General features: G+C 41.1%; 1 protein-coding gene across 2 annotated transcripts in view; it reads right to left on the bottom strand.

Moving 5' to 3' along the window:
* The window catches only part of AGBL4 (AGBL carboxypeptidase 4), a 1,457,453-nt gene that overhangs the window by 507,796 nt on the left and 928,988 nt on the right, over positions 1 to 20,669 (bottom strand). The window lies entirely within an intron of this gene.

Below are 20,669 nucleotides of genomic sequence, written 5' to 3' on the forward strand. Positions count from 1 at the left end.
CCATAGAGAGTAAGAAAGCATTTGCCATGTGCCAGGCACCAAGGTAGGCACTTTGTTTCATATGATCCTCATTACAACCATAAGAGATATTATTGTCCCTTTTTTTTTTTTTTAATTTAGAAAGATAAGGTAACTGATGCTCAGAGAAGACAAAAACAAAAAACAAACAGCTTGTTGATGGTAGTTTGAACCCAGGGTTTGAACCCAGGCTAGTTTAACTCAAAAGTCTGTACCGTTCTACGCTAGCATACTGCCTCCCCACACCCCAGTACAGCTCTAGTTTGTTGCTAGCTAGCTGTTGCTTTCCTTTTTTAGGACACAACTTCCCCATCTGAAAAGTTAAGATCTCTAATAGATCTTTCAGCTCTGATGGTCTCAGGTTCTAAGATGTCAACAGGTGGAGACAAAAGGTGGACAGAAAGGAATTCCATACTAAAAACAACAGGAATATAGGATTGTATTTATTTTTAAGTTGGGGGTATGATTATTGATGTAAAAATCAATAATTTCTGTAAAAATCAGGAACATTAAGAAAAGTCAGGCATGTTGTGAGGCTGGAGTTAGAGCAACTCCATTCTTTGGGTAGGGAATCACAGACGGCTTGATGAAGGAAGCAGCATTTAAGCTAGACCAAGTGGATAAGAAGGAGTATGAGATGTTAAAAATATGGGCAACATTATTTCAAGATGAGGGAAAGTACATACAAGAGACTCAGAGGCCATTAGAGTTCAATGCATCAAAACGATTCTTGAGATGGTCTCTAAATTCAGGTGTGATATACTGTCCATTCCTTAAATTATGTTGTTTTCAAAGTCTCTGTCTCTCAACTTCAATTTCTCCATCCATCCACCCATCTATCTATTAAGTAAACACACAGTGAAGACCTATAGAGATGAATCAGACCAGATTCCTGCAGTCAAGGAGCTGACAGACTAGTGGGAAGACAGGCATGCAAACAGTCCCACACAGCTTAGGCACTGTTTTGTTTTCATTCTGCTGGGTGCAGGTGATAAAGGCAGTCTGCATCTTCCACCGGTGGCTCAGCACCTATTTATACCCCTTCTGGGAGCCTACAAATGCCTGGCCTGTTTGTGTATACTTAAGTATACAAAAAAATAATCACTCAATGATATTAAAATGATACTGTTAGTTGCCATCTCTTGGCGCACTCCACTATATCATATTTGGGAGGCAGCACGCTGTAGAGAAGGAGCCCTGGTGGCACAGTGGTTAAGTGCTCGAGCACTAACTGAAAAGTCAGCAGTTCGAACCCACCAGTTGCTCCATGGGAGAGAGACGTGGCAATCTGCTTCTGTAAAGATTAAAAAAAAAAAAAAAATCTATTGCCATGGAGTCAATTATGACTCACAGTGACCCTATAGGACAGAGTAGAATTCCCCCACAGGTAATCTTTATGGAAGCAGACTACCACATCTTTCTCCCAAGGAGCCACTGAGTGGGTTCAAACCATTGGCCTTGTAGTTAGCAGCCAAGCACTTAATCAGTGCACCACCAGGGCTCCTTTCTGTAAAGATTACAGGCTAGGAAACCCCACAGGGCAGTTCTACTCTGTCCTATAGGGTCACTATGAGTTGGAATCGAATTGTTGGTATTGGATTTTTTTTTTTTTCTCTTAAACACTGTAAAGGAAAGAATACAGCTTTTAGGGCAAAACAGGCCTGAGTTGGAGTTAGGCTTCATTTTTAAACTAGCTGTAATATCTCAGACAAGTTACTCAAATGCTCTGACTCTGGGTTTCCTTATCTATAAAAAACACATAATATTTTTCTTATAGAATTGTTACAGGGGTTTGATATAATAACCACACTATGTACAGTTCCTGGCACTTAGCATTTGGAATGTATGTAAGCCCAAGCTTTCTTCCATCCCAAATGTGATTATACCTCAAAAAGAAGAAAGAATGTGGGCAATCAAGTGTATGTCTCTGCTCAGGTAAGGAGGCATGATGCACTGGAAAACGGGCCCAAGATAGCATTGTTTTAAATAAAAGTCCTAAATTCCCTTTCAATTTCCTTGTTCCAATCACTTAAGGGGAGCTTTCTGTAGTTCCGCTAATGAAGTCATCCTCAAAATCACTTTCAGACAGACTATTGCTCAATAATAAACTAACTGCATGATAATACACACACCCGAGCCCCCAAGTTGGGCAATTTTTTAAGATCAGAATCCATACAAACAGTCATTGAGAGTCTTAAGGGGGTCATTTGCTGAGATTGGATTTCTCTAAAAGAAAAGAATATACCCGTTTTATTCTCTTTATTTTGCCAGCTCATCAAGAAGAAAATGATGAAAAAACTCTAATGCCTATGGTACAATTCATCACGGGGAATTTTATGGCAGAAAAATGTTTTCAATTTATAATGGCAGTAATAAGTGACATTGGGCAAAGGCTGCAAGAGACTTTTTTTTTTTTTTTAACTAGGACTTTGCTAGGAATAGAAGAGGGAAGTAATCATTACTCATCCCTGGATGCTGAATGTTTAAAGGCATCTTATACAACAGCATGCATTTTATTACCCTGCTATAGAACAGGCGGAAAAATTTTACCAAAACTCTAACCCTGTATCCCTATTCATTACAACTGAGTCCAATTAAGGCCATGTTGAGGGGTAAAAGGGAGGGTCCTCTCCTTGCCAAAACCACAAGCTTTACATTGACAAGTCCAACAAAGGGCCAAGCTTAAGTAAGGAGTCACGTTGTAGTGTTTGCTTTTAAAAAAGCTTTTGAAATGGCTCTATTACTGGGGAGAACGCACACATACACACACACAGTCTCTGAGTTATTTAAAGTGTGGAGATTATTTCATGGGCAGAGTTTTCTGATAAATGGAATGCAATGGAAAAAACTCACTGGGCATTGTTTCCAAAATTTACTGTATTTCCTTCTACATCACAGTCCTTAATTATCTTTATTGATTTCACATGGCCAAGGCATTCTTCCCTGTTCTCCTATTTCGCTCTCCTTCCTGGAGATGGGAAGTCATCAAGGCCTGCGAGTACCTACTATCATCATCACCATCATCATAATTCTTACTCCCCCATAGTGCCTTCATCATCACCTTTATGCATCATTCACTCGTTCAATATCTACTACTAAAAAATTCAAATGAACAAGTATTTATTGTATAACAATGTGTCAAGCACTAAAAATACAACAATGATTATGATACAATCCCCCACTTCCAAAGCAGGGGAAAAAAAGGAAAAACTGTTGCCATCAAGATGATTCTAACTCATGGTGACCCCATGAGTGTCCAAGTAGGGCTGTGCTCCCTAGGGTTTTCAATGGCTGATTTTTCACAAGTAGATTGCTAGGCCTTTCTTCCGAGGTACCTCGGGGTAGGCTCAAACCTCCAACCTGTAGGTTAGCAGCCAACTGCATTACCCGTAGGCACCACCCAAGGATTTTACTTTCAAGGCAAGGAGCTCCTAATTTAGTAGGTAATTGAGCAAACAGTTATACCACTCCATGATAAGTCCTCTGCAAGAGGTCGAACTGCAAGAGGTCGAACTAGGGACTGAGATGCAGAGAAAAACGGAGGGAATAACAAACTCAGCATAGAGGGGTTGAGAGAATGTTTGCTGGAGGAGGTACCTTTTTAAAGCTCAGTTCCATGTTCCTGTAGGAAATAAAGGGCAGGCAGAAGGAACAGGATGTGCAGTGGCAGAATGTGTGAAATAGTGTGGAGTGAGTAGGGAAGAGAAAGTAGTTGAATTTAGCTGAAGAGCAAAGCCCAAGGGCATTAATTAAATGACTAGCTATATATGTAAGGTGCTGTTCTCTGTGCTCTGGGGTCACAGACATGACAAACACACAGCCACTGACCTCAAAGAGCAACTCTTTCAAACTCAGGGAAACTTTCTTCACTGGCATGTATTCTTTACCAGGCAAGTTAATAGATTCAGCTTTTGTTGTTGTTGTTGATGCTGTTGTTTTGTTTTGGTGGTCTGTTTTATTTTTGAACAGACCTAAATGAAGAGAAGGAGCAAAATGTAAAAAATCTGGGGTCAGAAATCTCCTAGTCAGAGGGAACAGGAAAGATCCTGAGAAATAAATGTTCTCAGGGGCCCCCAAATACCCACAAGGCCAAGTTGCTGGAGCAGCATGAGGAGGGGAAGGATGGTAGGAAATGAGCTGGGAGAGCAACTCCAACCAGATCATGTGAGGCCCTGTGAGCCATAGCAAAGCCTTTGGATTTTATTTTAGGTGGGTGGGAAGCCACTGAAGGGCTGAGAACAGGGAAATTAGATTATCTGACTGTAAAAATGGCATGAGGGTGGTGTCTGGCCTCCTCTAACTTCACAAAGTGAAAGTAGAATCAAGATCAACAGCCTGAGGCTAATTCCTATGAGGTGGAGGTCAGATATGCCTCCCCTCTCTGCCGTCTTTACCAATTCCGACACCAACCATCCCTCCCACAGTACTCTCGACTTCTCTGCTGGGTGTGGTAACTCATTGCAATGGCCACAAAGAACTCACAGACAATACTCATGATTATGGGGTTTATTAGGGAAGTAACAGTTTACAGTTCAGGCTCAGGAACACTTAGGATCCAGTTCTTACATCAGGACAGTCTCTTTTCAGCCGTGCTCACAGGAACACTTCTCTCTGGCTCTAGGCCTCTGCTCTGCTCAGTAAGCATTACAAAGCTCTTCTAGCCCCTGCCAGTAAGTCCCCAGAGGTTTGGGGACCATGGTTTCAGGAGATATCTAGGTCAACTGGCACAATAAAAACTATTAAAAAAACATTCTGCATCCCATTTTGGAGAGTGGCATCCGGGGTCTTAAATGCTAGCAAGTGGCCATCTAAGATGCAACAACTGGTCTCAACCCACATGGAGCAAAGGAGAATGAAAAACACCAAAGGCACAAGGTAAATATGAGCCCAAGAATCAGAATGGGCCACTTAAATCAGAGACTACATCAGCCTGAGACCAGAAGAACTAGATGGTGCCTGGCTACAACAGATGACTGCCATGACAGGGAGCACAACAGAGAACCCCTGAGGGAGCAGGAGAACAGTGGGATGCAGACCCCAAATTCTTATAAAAAGACCAGACTTAATGGTCTGACTGAGGCTAAAGGAACCCTGGAGGCCATGGTCCCCAGACCTTCTGTTAGCCCGAGACAGGAACCATTCAGGAAGCCAACTCTTCAGACAGGGTTGGACTGGACTATAAGACAGAAAATGATACTGGTGAGCAGTGAGCTTCTTGGATCAAGTAGACACATGAGACTAAGTGGGCAGCTCCTGTCTGGAGGGGAGACGTGAAGGCTGAGGGGGGCAGAAACTGGCTGAATGGATACGGAAACACAGGGTGGAGAGAAGGAATGTGCTGTCTCATGAAGGGGAGAGAAACTAGGAGTATATAGCAAGATGTATATAAAGTTTTGTATGAGAGACTGACTTGATTTGCAAACTTTCACTTAAAGGACAATAAAAATATAAAAAGAAAAAAAAGTCCCCAGAGGCACCCCAGGCACTCAGCTTTCTTGCTCCCTAAGCCGAGAAGCCCACTGTATGGTTTCCTGCTGGTCTCTCCAGCTACTGCTTCTCACCGTCTTCAGGGTTACAACTCTTTCTCTCTCTGGGTCTTCTGGTTCCAGGAGCTTTCTCAGTGCAGGCATCCTGAGTCTAAAGGATGCGCTAGCTCCTGGTGTTTTCCTTGGGGATGGTGGAATTTTCTCTTTCCTGCCTCTGGTGTATCTCATTTTAAGCCCAGTGGGATGGCTAAGCTGACCAATTCCCTTGGTGGGCTACAATTACCCTATCTGCACAGTACCACCCAATTACCTGGGTGGAAATTACAAGACCATGGTGAGACAGGCCACCCAAAAGCTATCCATCGCACCACACTGACTTTCATTTTAAAAGGAGCAATCTGGTTGCTGTGTGGAGCATAAACTGTAGGGTGTCGTAAGTGAAAGTAATATTAGAAGAGGAGTATCTTAACATTCTGAAGATGACCAGAGCTTGAACTACAGTGTTAGTAGTAGAGAAGATGAGAAATGGTTGGGATCAGGACATATTTTGAATATCATTACTTAATTGTACCTTCCTCATTTTACTTAATTGCTTAAATGCCAAAACTGCGCATCCTACAGATGGAGAAACTAATGTCTTCCAAGGTCCAAGATAAAACAGTAGATCCATGGCAGAGATGGGCCTAGGACCCAGTTATCCTGCCTCTTTTCCTAGCTTCCCCAAATGTTCTACCACCCTCCCCCAGTGAATTCCACTGCTTTTTCATAAGCCTGAAACACCATCCTCCCATGGCATTTTAAGAAAACCAGACGGCACTCAGCAGAAAGCCTGCCCAGCATCAAGAGAAACCAGGACTTTGATGTGCTCCAATTGGAGCGGAGAAGATGTGTGGAAAATACCAAGCAAATGTTTGGACTGTGAATCCAAAATAACATGTACTTAACTTCGCAATTTAAAAAGCTAAATTCAAACATGTGTCTTGTTGGTTTTCCAGAAAATATAGAATCTTGTAGCATAAAATTAAATAAACACCAGTCCCAACTTGTGGTCTCTCTTTCTCCCTCCCTCCCTCCAGAGTTTTCTCCAATTCTTTTCAAGCTTCCTCTGTCTTCAAATTAGGAACTTTCCTTCCATATGTCTGACCTACTGGTTCACACTGGCTAATACCATCATACACATACACGTATCTCTGGGCCTTTGCTCATGTTGTTTCTCTCCTTTGTATGCTTCCTCAGGGCCCTCTCTTTGTCTGAAATGTGGCCTCCTTCTTCAAAGGCTATTCTCTGACCCTCCCTGTCATTTAATTGGCTACTTTATTCATCTTAATCCTTCTTGCAAGATAGCTATGAAAATCTCAGTTTCTTCATCTTTATAGTGGAAATAAAAGTATTTATACCTGCCTCATAGAGTTGTAAAGATTAAATGAATACCCATGTAATAGCTTTGCAAACAGTAAAAAACTCAGCTATTAATATTAGTTTTTCCTCCCTCCTTCCTTCCTTCCCTCTCTCCTTTCATTAACTCCTTCCAAGTTCTTAGGTAAAAAAATGCCCATCTCTTGTTGGGGAAGAGGATACACCAAACAGATAAATGCAACAGATATTTGTTGTCTGTTGCTGATGGATAAAGAATGATAACTAGACAAGCAGCACCCTTCCAAGTCTAGGGCCAGTTTAGGGTATGTTCCTGGCTAGACAGCCCTATAGCACGCCTAAGACTTAATTATTTCCCCACTTCAACAAACAGCAACAATAACAGCAACAAAATAACCCAAAGTCTTACAAATAAAACTTGTACCCCTTAACCCCCCCAAAAGAGTCTAGGTTTGCTACCTTCTACTTCAACCTGGGTAGCTCTTCTTTTACTAGTTTCATACCTTACACGAGATTTTGTTTGAGAAAAGTGTTCTTTTGCTCAAGAAAAGCTTCAGAGTAACTATTCTGGCAATAATCCCTCATTTTAAAGATGTGGAAGCTAAAACCCAGAGAAAGGAAGAAACTAGCTAAAGAGCACACTGTGGGTTAAATTTCTAAAACCAGGTGAAATAACTTCCAGATCTTGGATAAGGCACTTGTTGGGTATTATCCCTACCCTATCTACCTTCCGGTAAGTTTTCCTGACATCAAATGAGGTAATGGATTGAAATTCTCTTTGGAGACATCTTACTTCTTTACAAGACAAGTTGCTGTCATCATGCTCATTTTGGGCTTATTCTTCGCATCTTATCAGGAGCCCAGACAACCAAGATTCAAATCCAGGTTGCATAAGGAAGAACCATTGTGCTGGATTTCTAGCTCTAAACAATTTCCTAAACTCTTTTTGGGTCGGTGTACGTGGATCCATGTTGGGTCTCCTGGCTCAGACAATTTCTTTTCTCCCAACTCAAGGAAAAAAATATTCTCAAAATTTCAGTAACGGGCCCTGGGAATTCAAGGTCAGAAAATGCCAACCTCCTTTCTCCTTCTCAGTGACTGTAACTGAGCTTTAGAGGGTTGGTGGTTTATGGGAACAGAAGAAAACAGAAGTGACCTGTGGACACTAATTGTTTAGGAGTGGTGACTTGACTGCTGTAGGAATGAACAGCAACCAAGTCCCTTAACACAGACATCAAAATTTCAGGAACTTGTAGGCCTGAAGGGTTATGCAGACATTCATGAACTAAACTCTAGACAGCCCTCAAGTAAGACCAAAGTCACAAGTCAGTTTTCTTCTGTTTCATTAATCCAACACAATTAAAGTTTAACTCCTGAGTCTCAGTTTCCTCATTTCTAAAATGAGGATAATAATATCTACCTCATAGGATCATCATCATAGCTCAATATAAAGATGTACCTAAGTTTTTTGCCCCATTTCTGGCATACCATGATAATTTAAAAAACAAACAAATGAACAAAAAAATAGCTAACATTCTTTGGGCACTTATCATGTGCCAGGCAGATTTCTAAGCATACTAAGCCTCAAAAGCCAAAACCAAACCCACTGTTAGTCGAGTCGATTTTGACTCATAGTGACTCCATAGGGTTTCCAAGGCTATAAATCTTTATGGAAGCAGACTGCCACATCTTTCTCCTGTGGAGAGGCTGGTGGTTTTAAACCACCGACCTTTCGGTTTGCAGTCAAGCACTTTAACCACTGTGCTACCAGGGCTCCTTGATAAGCATGCTACATATATTAATTCGTTTAACTCTTAAATCAACTCTGATGATGATTATCCCCATTTTACGAATAGGAAAACTGAGGCACAGAACAGTTAAATTACTGCCCACAGTCATACAACTTGAATGTGACAGAGTTGGGATTTGCACTAGGGGGTCTGACCCCATATCCTACACACTTCACCACTGTAGCGAACAGCTTCTAAATAAGCAGTAGAATTAATTGTTGTCATGAATGAGGTCAGCAGCACAACGAAGGAAAGAAATGAGTGCGGTGCCTCAGAAGGCCTCAAAAAACCCTCCACTGCACAGCAGTCCTGCCCAGCTGATCCAGAACACAGATATTCCTAATGGCTCCCGTTGGCAGTATACCAGATCTTCACACTTTGCTCTTTGGCATTAATTAAAACAAAAGAGTTAATCAAGATAAACTTCCACACCTGCCCAGCACCAGCCTGGAAGTTTATCATGTCTAAATATGTTTCTCATGCATTTACTGCAAATTAGTTTCTGAAAGTGAATTTCAAGGTCTAGTGACTCTGAGGTTCCCTAACTCCGTTTTCATTAAGTTTTCACAAATGATCTACTGTTGCATTATTCTTTTATAGTGCAGATTTAAGGCCCCACTATGAAAAGCAATTATGCTGTCAGAAAAGTGTATTTTGACTTATTAAAAAATCTGAAAGGTTTCAGAAAACTATTTATTTAGGTTCTCATCAGGAGGGTATTTTGACAGTCTTCAGAAAGAAAGCACTTTCCAGTGGCATTAAATTTGGAGTAGCCTAAAAAGGCCTTCCTGCGAAGTACATACGGAGTAGGAGAACATGCACATTGCAGGGCATCAAGAGGCCTTGGGCACCACTTGCAGCAGAGGGGTCTTGGGCTTTTCTGTCCTTATGTGATAAATAAAGGGATTGGACACAACGATCTCAAGAGGAACAGGAGCACAGAGATTCTATGATTATAATTTCCAGAACTGAGTATTTACTATGTTTCAGGAACAATGCTAATAGGTATACATTCAACCCTGAGAGAAAGAATATACTCTCCCCATTTTATAGATGAGAATGTTAAAGCTTAAACAGGTTAGGTGACTCACCCAAGGTCACTCAGTAGGTGCTAGATTTGGGATATAAACCATAATGTATATTCTATTGTATATACATATGATGGAATACTACGAAGAAAACACACACCACATACAGAATGAATTATTGATACATTCAACAATATGCATAGTTGACTGAAAGAAGTCAGATACACAAGAGTTCATACTACAAATGGAGGTCATACTCCACTTATATGAAATCCAAGAACAGATATAGTGACAGAATCAAGAATGGTTGTCTATGGAGGCGTGGGGAGTGAATGGAAGGGGCCATAAGAGAACTTTCTGGGGTGGCTGGTGTTGTTGTTAGTTGCCATCGAGTTGATTCTGACTCATGGCAACCCCATGTGGTGATGAAAATACTCTAAATCTTTACTTTTACTGACATGGTTACACAGGCGTACACATTACCAAAACCTATGGAATCAAATGCTTCAGTTCCTTGCATTTCACTGTATGTAAACTTAAAAAAATAAAAACAAAAAACGTGTATGTGGCCAGCGGGCTGCTTGTTTGGTTTGTAAGTCCCATGCACAGTATGCAAAGACGCTGCTCCTCCTAACATGGGTACACCTGCAGTGGTGTGTCCATGCCCTGGGAACCAGTGGGACAGGGGCAGCACTCCTCTCTGCCTGGTGTTTCTCCACCTAGGCAGACCTCTGATGCTAGGGGAGACCTCTGGTCTGAGAGAATGAATGTTCAAGGCCTGTGTTTTTGCTTTCTTCCTGCATGACCTTGGGCCAGTCATTTGTCTTCTTGGACACTAGTTTCCTCCTTTTAAAATGAAGATTTTGGATGCGGGAACCTCTAAGTTCCCTTATAGCTCTAACCTTCTCTCATTTTAAAGCAAGGTAATTTTTTTTTCATGTCAAGTCCCCACACTTGGCTCTTTTTGTTGTGAAAAGCTGGACTGAATGCAGAAAAGGCAGGGAAGTTGAAAGTAGATGGTCCAGGTGGGAATAAGGATTCAGTCCATTCACATTCCCTCATACGCTCATTATAAGTCAAATAGTGAATAGTAAAATAGTGTGAAATGGTCAGTAAAATGGGGACTCAGATTATGATCCTAGTTTAGGTCTCGGTCCATGGCCAGGATCAGGGCTCAGGGACATAGTTTATAGATGGTCTCCCATCTCATTCTCACAACAATGCTGTGGGGAAGGCATCATTATCCCATTTCATAGGTGAAGACATTAAGGCTCAGAAAAGTTAAATGGTCTGCCTGAGGTTACATGACTTTCCTAGGTAAAGCTGAAAGCTGATTCATAAATTCCCACCTTGAACCACTATCTTAAACAGGCAGTGTTCCCCTGAGGTTAGCCTATAGCAGGGTCAGGGCTCAGCCTGAAGTCAGGTTTAAGAGGCTCAGTCCGTGACCAAGACCAGGAATTGCATGAGACAGGGGATAGAAAGGCCGGTCTATCCTTTGGCAGACATTTTCTCAAAAAGAGATGTCAGTGTATTGTGGTTCAAAAGACAAAATTCTAGATTAAAAGGAAATGTGAACTAATTTTTTTTTTTTTTAGGCACCTACTATATGTTAGGCAGTAAAGGGCTGCAACAGAAACAATTAGAAGACTACACTTATTTCATTTAACCCTAAAAGGTACCATTTGATGTACGCACCGCCAGGTTTACATAGCTTAAATGACTGCCCCCAAAACAAAACAAACAAAATTTGCTGTCAATTCCAACTCATGGCAACCTCACGTGTGAACAGTACAACTGCTCCATAAGGTTTTCATAGCCATGACCTTTTGGAGGCAGATTGCCAGGCTTTTCGTCCAAGACACCTCTGAGTAAGTTCAAACCACCATCCTTTCAGTTAGTAGCTAAGTCCTTAACACTTTACACCACCCAGGGCATGCTAATGACTGGCCCAAAGCACCAAAATTTAAAGCAGTCTCTTAATTGACCACCTAGTTCCATCTCTAGTGTGTGTGTGTACATACGTGTGTGTATGTTGCAGGTGTGTGTACAACAGAATAAAAATTAAAGCACTGTGCTTTGAAAGCCCTCAAGCAAATTTCCTTCTATTTTTTTTTAATTGATATGGGTAAGACTGAAAAATTCACGAAGTTTTTTTTGGTCATATGCCCATAACTTTTCATGGCTATAATTTTAAAATGCCAGGCTATCCGAAAGATGGCAAAGAAAATAAAACACAGAGAAAGTTATCTTTACATATATTTGAATGTGTTTTTTGGCTAATTCAGTGTAGAAATATCAGACATAGATCAAGCGGTAGTTGTTCAAGTGGACCAAGGGGATATCGCGTGGTTTAAAGTCAGGAAAGGTATGAGTCAGGGTTGTATCCTTTCACCATACTTATTCAATCTGTATGCTGAGCAAATAATCTGAGAAGCTGGACTATATGAAGAAGAACAGGGCATCAGGATTGGAGGAGGACTCATTAACAACCTGCGCTATGCAGATGACACAACCTTGCTTGCTGAAAGTGAAGAGAACTTGAGGCACTTACTGACGAAGATCAAAGACCACAGCCTTCAGTATGGATTATACCTCAACACAGAGAACACAAAAATCCTCACAACTGGACCAATAAGCAACATCCTGATAAATGGAGAAAAGATTGAAGTTGTCAAGGATTTCATTTTACTTGGATCCACAATCAACACCCACGGAAACAGCAGTCAAGAAATCAAAAGACGCATTGCATTGGGTAAATCTGCTGCAAAAGACCTCTTTAAAGCGTTAAAAAGCAAAGATGTCACTTTGAGGACTAAGGTTCTCCTGACTCAAGCCATAGTGTTTTCATCACCTCATATGCATGCAAAAGCTGGGCAATGAATAAGGAAGACGGAAGAAGAATTGACATCTTTTAGTTGTGGTGTTGGAGAAGAATATCGTATATACTGCGGACTACCAAAAGAACGAACAAACCTGTCTTGGAAGAAGTACAACCAGAATGCTCCTTAGAAGCAAGGTTGGCAAGACTGTGTCTCACATACTTTGAACATGTTATCAGGAGGGATCAGTCCCTGCAGAAGGACATCATGCTTGGTAGTGGGTCAACGAAAAAGAGGAAGACCCTCAACAAGATGGATTGACACAATGGCTACAACAATGAGCTCAAGCATAATGACTGCTGCAGGGATGGTGTAGAACTGGGCAGTGTTTCATTCTGTTGTACACAGGGTCGCAATGAGTCAGAATTGACTGGACGATGGCACCTAACAACAACAACAAGGGTCAGTTGCCATATTGCAGTCTCTTCTAACTTCTTAATAAAACATAAAGACAAAAAAATTACAAGAACTCAACAATATCCAGAATTAGAATGACAACCAATCTATTGCCAGAAACTGGGAGCTCTTCTATGAACTCTAATACTGGCAGAGTTGTGTTAAAGAAAACAGTAACCTACCTATGCCTCGTCTCAAGAAATAGAACAGGCCCTCCCACCTGAAAGGAGGTAGGAAAACACTTCATTTCTACACCACTATCTCTGAAACTAGAAGGTTGTAACAGCCAGAAAACTTCATAAACATTGCTATTTGAAGCAGCCAGAGTACTTCTGCCCTCAACATCTGCTACCACCCCCTCCTACCAAACACATCTTAATGCTCCTATTCAATAACTCCAACTCCCAGAAAACACCAGGGTAAGAAATTAAGAGCAACTGGAAATGGTACATTGCTTCCTAGAAACTATCATCTTCATATGTAAAATAATGTGGGCAAGCATGAAAAACAAAAACACTGGCAGCAGTGCCTGTTAGAGACAGTAGCTTCGAGTTCTTGTGTGCTTGTTTGTTTATTTAGTGTACTCCAGAGAATAAAGTAGTGTGGGCTGGAGAAGATTCCCATCTCAGTAAATCACAAGCTGAATGTCTTAGTCTGGGTGCTCTGAGAATCTGACACCAAAATGGCACATGTGTGCAATTAATTTACTAGGGAAAATGCCTGTGAGAGAAAATAGGGAAAGGACCTGTGGGAGGCTGGGATTGCAGTCAGACTGTGATACAGATACTCGAGGTGTGACCTTGAGTGAAAGAAACGGAAGGAAGGGAGAAAGATTAGGTGATAGTGTCTCAGACCATGGTGCAGTTCTAAGGAGAGCTCAGGAAGGCCGACAGGCAGCCTTCGAGCTAAGTTTGCCTGTCAGGGGAGTCCCCTATTACCCAGGAACAGGCCATGGAAAGCATGGCCTTGAAACAAACACAGCATTGGATTTCTGTGCAGCATCTGGGACCCTTGGTCAACTACAGTTTTGCACAGAGGAGCACACTGATGACAGGGACACTGGGAATGGGCCTGGCAGGAGTGCTTAACAACTTACTTCCCTGTTCTAGACTTAAGGAGGAGATATGAATACAGTGATGGGAAGTGCCACATCCTATATTTCATCAATCATCAAATCTAGACATATCTCTGTAAATTTTAATTTTTATAAAGGTTGGCAGGAGAGAGATTTATGAGCCAAAACGGAATTGAGTCTTTGGGTTTTCTTATCATTTCCCCATTTAACTCACCTATTTGGCCTGTGGAGTAAGTGGGTGAGTCTTGGAGGATGACTATAAGATAATTTAAATACATGGTGACTGCACTTGCAGTTGCTGCTCCAGATGTGATAAATTTTTTGGCGAATATTAATACCGTCCATAGTACCTTGTATAAACTATTGATCTGGTCAACACCTTTTCTCTTTGTCAATTTTCAAAGACCACTAGAAGCAGTTAGCTTTCACCTGACAGTGACAACAGCATATTTTTACTACCTTTTTGCAGGGCTATGTCAACCCTCCTATTTTTTATTATAATATAGTCTGCAGAGATCTCGATCATCTTGACATCCCACAGATCATCCCATTGGTACACTCTACAGATAACTATGCGAGTATGATGAGGAAGTTGCATGTACCTTCGGTGCTGTAGAAGATACATGAGTGCTAAAGTGAGAAAGGAACCTCAGAAAAATCCAGAAGCCTATTATTTCCGTGAAATTTCAAGGTGTTTAAGGGGTATGGAGCCTGTTGGTATATCCCCTTCAGTGTGAAAGACAAACTGCTTCACTTTGAACTGTTGTTGTTGTTATTAGGTGTCATCGAGTTGGCTCCAATTCATAGCAACCCCATGCACAACAGAAGGAAACACTGCCCAGTCCTGCACCATCCTCACAATTGTTGCTTCAAGCTCATTGTTGCAGCTACTGTGTTAATCCATCTCATTGAGGGTCTTCCTCTTTCGCCGACCCTCCCCTTTACCAAGCATGATGTCCTTCTCTAGTGATTGGTCCCTCCTTATAATATGTCCAAAGTAAGTGAATCCTCACTATCCTGGCTTCTAATGAGCATTCTGGCTGTACTTCTTCCAACACAGATTTGTCCATTCTTCTGGCAGTCCACGGTATATAGAAACATAATGATAGAAAGGTATTGTTATAGATTGAATTGTGTCCCCCAAAACATGTGTTGTAAATCCTAACCCTTATACCCTGGTGGCGTAGTGGTTAAAGGCTGTGGCTGCTAACCAAAAAGTCTGCAGTTTGAATCCACCAGGCGCTCTTGGAAACCATATGGGGCAGTTCTGCTGTGTCCTATAGGGTCACTATGAGTCGGAATCAGATTAAGCAAACAAGAAGCAAGCAAGCAGAGATGGGGGAGGACAGATGCAGACCACTTGAAGATAGTTAAGGAACTGAGAAACAGAACCTGAGAAGAAACAAGAAGTCCACAGAGCCCACAGAGAAAGAATGAAAAAGAAAGCCTTCCTCTAGAGCCAGCACCCTGAATTTGGACTTCTAGCCTCCTAAACTGGAGAAAATGAATTTCTGTTTGTTAAATCCACCCACTTGTGGTGTTTCTGTTATAGCAGTACTAGATAACTAAGACAGGTGTCTTAGCTTCTTAGTGCTGCTGTAACAAATAGGGATGTTATATGAAGCCTATAGCAAGCTCCAACAGAGAATCACACAGCAGATTCCTAGAGCTTAGGAGTAAAGCCATGCTTCTTCTGAAGTTAACTATTCCTCTTTTGAGGAACAGCTCCTAGCTGAGTAGTAAGCTTTTTTAGAGACTGAAAAACTGACCTTGGATATCAAGTGATCATGTGATCTGAGTTGCCCATCATGAATCAGGTATAATATGACCCAGCAAGTCATAAGCTTGGGCTTAAACTCCACCAACAAGTGAAAATGGTACATAAGTGGTATAATGGTATATAATGCTCTAGTAGGTCCTGAAGGCACACATAACTTGCATGAACAGGTATCTTTGATTCCTATGGATTCTCTTCCTGCAGTATTGTTTCCTCTTCTTCAATCCACATTTATAGCCTCAAGGGAAGTTCCTTTAACCAGCTGACTGAGGAAGAAAAAACTTGGGTCTGGTTTACAAGTGATTCTGCATGACATGCTGGCATCAATCGGAAATGGAGTGCTACAATTTTACTACCCCAATTACCCATGTTTATGAAAGATAATAGTAAAGAGAAATTCATCCAGTGGTTAGAACTTCAAGTAGCACCTTTGGTTCTCCACTTTGTTTGAATAGATAGATGGCCAGAGGTATAGGTCTTCACTGATTCATAGCCTAATGGTTTGGTTTACTGGTCAAGGACTTGGAATGAACAAGATTGGAAGACTGTTGTAAAGGATATTTGGGCGAGATGTATGAGAATGGGATTGCTGGAATGAGAAACATGAACATGTTGCATTGTATGTGAATGTTCACCAAAGAGCTCCCACTGCAGAGGAGGATCCTAATAATCAAGCTCACAAAATAACGTATTATTTGGACATTATTTAGTCTCCTTATCCAGCCATCCAAAGTATTTGCTTGATGGGTTGATATACAAAGGAGACATGGAAGCAGGGATAGAGACTATACAAGGACTCTACAACATGAACTTTTCCTGAGTGTCAAACCTGCCAGTTCTAGAGACCAACATTTATTGTATGATATGATACAATTCCCCAGCCAGCCACCTGGTGGCAGGTTGATCACATTTGACCCATTTTATAATGAAGGGCCTAGATTCCAGTGATTTGTCCTCACTGGAACACACTTTTATTATGAATTTGGGAGTTTGCCTTCTCTTTATACTCAATGCTTCTGGTAGTACCATAATCTATGGATTTACAGAATGCCTTATTTACCTTATGGTATTCCACACAGCATTGATTCTGACAAAGTAAGTCATATTACTGCAAATATGGGGCAGCAATGGGCTCATACCCATAGTATTCACTGGTCTTAATGTATATACCCCCCATGTGTCTGTCAGTTTGTCCTACTGTGGGGGCTTGTGTGTTGCTGTGATGCTGGAAGCTATGCCACTGGTATTCAAATATTAGCAGGGTCACCCATGGCGGACAGGTATCAGCTGAGCTTCCAGCCTAAGACAGACTAGGAAGAAGGACCAGGCAGTCTACTTTTGAAAAGATTTACCCAGTGAAAACCTTATGAATAACAGTGGAACATTATTTGATGTAGTGCCAGGTTATGAGCCCCCTAGGTTGGAAGGCACTCAAAAGAAGACTGGGGAAGAGCTGCCTCCTCAAAGTAGAGTCGACCTTAATGATGTGAATGGAATCAAGCTTCCGGTACCTTCATTTGCTGATGTGGCATGACTCAAAATGAGAAGAAATAGCTGCAAACATACATTAATAATTGGAACGTGGAATGTACAAAGTATGAATCTAGAAAAATTGGAAGTCAGCAAAAATGAAATGGAATGTATGAACATTGATATCCTAGGTATTAGTGAGTGGAAATGGACTGATATTGGCCATTTTGAATCAGATAATCATATCTACTATGGTGGGAACGACAACTTGAACAGGAATGGTGTTGTATTCATCGTTAAAAAGAACATTTCAAGATCTATCCTGAAGTACAACGCTGTCTGTGATAGGATCATATCCATACACCTACAAGGAAGACCAGTTAATATGACTATTATCCAAATTTATGCATCAACCACTAAGATGAAAGATGAAGAAATCAAAGTTTTTACCAACTTCTGCAGTCTGAAACTGATAGAACGTGCAATCAAGATGCATTGATAATTACTGGAGATTGGAATGTGAAAGTTGGAAACAAAGAAGAAGGACCCTTAGTTGGAAAATATGGCCTTGGTGACAGAAACGATGTCAGAGATCACATGATGGAATTTTGAAAGACCAATGACTTCTTCACTGCAAATACCTTTTTTCACCAACATAAACATACACATGGGGACCTTGCCAGAGGGAATACACAGGAATCAAATCGACTACATCTGTGGGAAGAGACAATGGAAAAGCTTAATATCATCAGTCAGAACAAGGCCAGGGGCCGACTGTGGAACAGGCCATCAATTGGTCATATGCAAGTTCAAGTTGAAACTGAAGAAAATTAGAACAAGTCCACAAGACCCAAAGTATGACCTTGAGTATATCCCACCTGAAGTTAGAGACCATCGTAAGAACAGATTTGATGCGTTGAATGCTAATTACCAAAGACCGGATGAGTTGTGGAACGACATCAAGGACACTATACACGCAGAATGCAAGAGTCGTTAAAAAGACAGGAAAGAAAGACAGGACCAAAATGGATGTCAGAAGAGACTCTGAAACTTGCTCTTGAATGTCGAGTAGCTCAAGTGAAAGGAAGAAATGATGAAGTAAAAGAGTTGAACAGAAGATTTCAAAGGGCAGCTTGAGGAGACAGAGTAAAGTATTATAACGACATGTGAAAAGATCTGCAGATGGAAAACCAAAAGGGAGGAACACACTCTGCATTTCTCAAGCTGAAAGAATTGAAGAAAAAATCCAAGCCTTGAGTTGCAACACTGAAGGATTCTACGGGGAAAATATTAAATGACTCAGGAAACATCAAAAGAAGATAGAAGGAATACACAGAGTCATTATAAAAAACACTGAGTCATTATAACAAAAAGAATTGGTCGATGTTCAGCCATTTCAGGAGGTACCATATGAGTAGGAATCAATGGTACTGAAGGAGGAAGTCCAAGATGCGCTGAAGGCATTGGCGAAAAACAAGGCTTGATGGAATACCAATTGAAATGTTTTGACAAATGGATGCAATGCTGGAAGTACTCACTCATCTATGCCGAGAAATTTGGAAGAGAGCTACCTGACCAACTGACTGGAAAAGATCTATATTTATGATTATTCCCAAGAAAGGTGATCCCACCAAATGTGGAAATTATCAAACAATATCATTAATATCACATGCAAGTAAAATTTTTCTGAAGATCATTCTGCAGGGAACTGCCAGAAATTCAAGCCAGATTCAGAAGAGGATGCAGAACCAGAGATATCATTGCTGATGTCAGATGGATCCTGGCTGAAAGCCGAGAATACCAGAAAGATGTTTACCTGTGTTTTACTGACTATGCAAAGGCATTTGACTGTGTGGATCATAACGAATCATTGATAACACTGCGAAGAATGGGAATTCCAGAACACTTTATTATGCTTATGAGGAACCTGTACGTAGATCAAGAGGCAGCTGTTCCAACAGAACAAGGGGATACTGCGCGATTTAAAGTAAGGAAAGGCATGTGTCCTTGTTGTGTCACTTCACCATACCTATTCAATCAGTATGCTGAGCAAATAATCCAAGAATTTGGACTATATGAAGAAGAATTGGGCATCAGGATTGGAGAAAGACTCATTAACAACCTGTGTTATGTAGATGACACAGCCTTGCTTGCTGAAAATGAAGAGGACTTGAAGCACTTACTACTGAAGATCAAAGACCACAGCCTTCAATATGGATTGCACCTCAACATAAAGAAAACAAAATCCTCACAACTGAACCAATAAGCAACATCATGATAAACGGGGAAAAGGTTGAAGTTCTCAAGGATTTCATTTTACTTGGATCCATAATCAACACCCATGGGAGCATCAGTCAAGAAATCAAGACACATTGCATTGTGCAAATCTGCTGCAAAAGACCTCTTTTAAAGTATTGAAAAACAAAGATGTCACCTTGAAGACTAAGGTGCACCTGACCCAAGCCATGGTGTTTTCAATTACCTCCTATGCAAGTGAAAGCTGGATGATGAATAAGGAAGCCTGAAGAATTGATGCCTTTGAATTGTGGTGTTGGAGAAGAATACTGAATATACCTTCGACTGCCAAACGAATGAACAATTCTGTCTTGGAAGAAGTACAACCAGATGGCTCCTTAGAAGCAAGGATGGGGAGACTATGTTTCACATACTTTAGCCATGTTGTCAGGGGGGATCAGTCCCTGGAGATGGACATCACCCTTGGTAAAATAGAGGATCAGTAAAAAAGTGGAAGACCCTCAACAAGATGGCTTAAGCGTAACAATGATTGTGAGGATGGCGTAGGACCGGGCAGTATTTCATTTTGTTGTACGTAGGGTCACTATGAATCGGAACCGACTCAATGGCACCTAACAACAACAACAACAATATATACACCACTGCCTAGAAGGAATTGCCCTGATAGATTTGTGGAATGGTCTAGTAAAGACTAAGACTCAACTACAATTCTAGTTGGGGAACTAAAAGTTTAACGTTTTATCTTATAAGATGTTACACATGCTTTTAACCAGTGATCAATATATGGTGTTGTTTCTCATATAGTCAGAATATGTATGTTTGAGAGTCAAGGAGTAAAAATAACACTGGGTTCTCTCATATTACACCTAATAACCCACTAGCAGAAATTTTGTTCCTCTTCCTCCTAATTTTGGGCTCTGCTGGTTTAGAAGGTCTTAGTTCCATTAAGTGGAAGCTGAGGCCACCACTTGGCCATTTTGGGTTCCTCATGCTACTAAACCAACAGGTGAAGAATCATGCTGCTGTACTGGTTAAGGTGATTGATCCCAATTATTAAGGGATATTGGGATTGCTGCAGTACAATGGGAGTAACAAGGATTATTTCAGCAACTCAGAG

The sequence above is a fragment of the Loxodonta africana genome, chromosome 3 (genome assembly GCF_030014295.1).
Source record: "Loxodonta africana isolate mLoxAfr1 chromosome 3, mLoxAfr1.hap2, whole genome shotgun sequence".
Classification (NCBI taxonomy): Eukaryota; Metazoa; Chordata; class Mammalia; order Proboscidea; family Elephantidae; genus Loxodonta; species Loxodonta africana.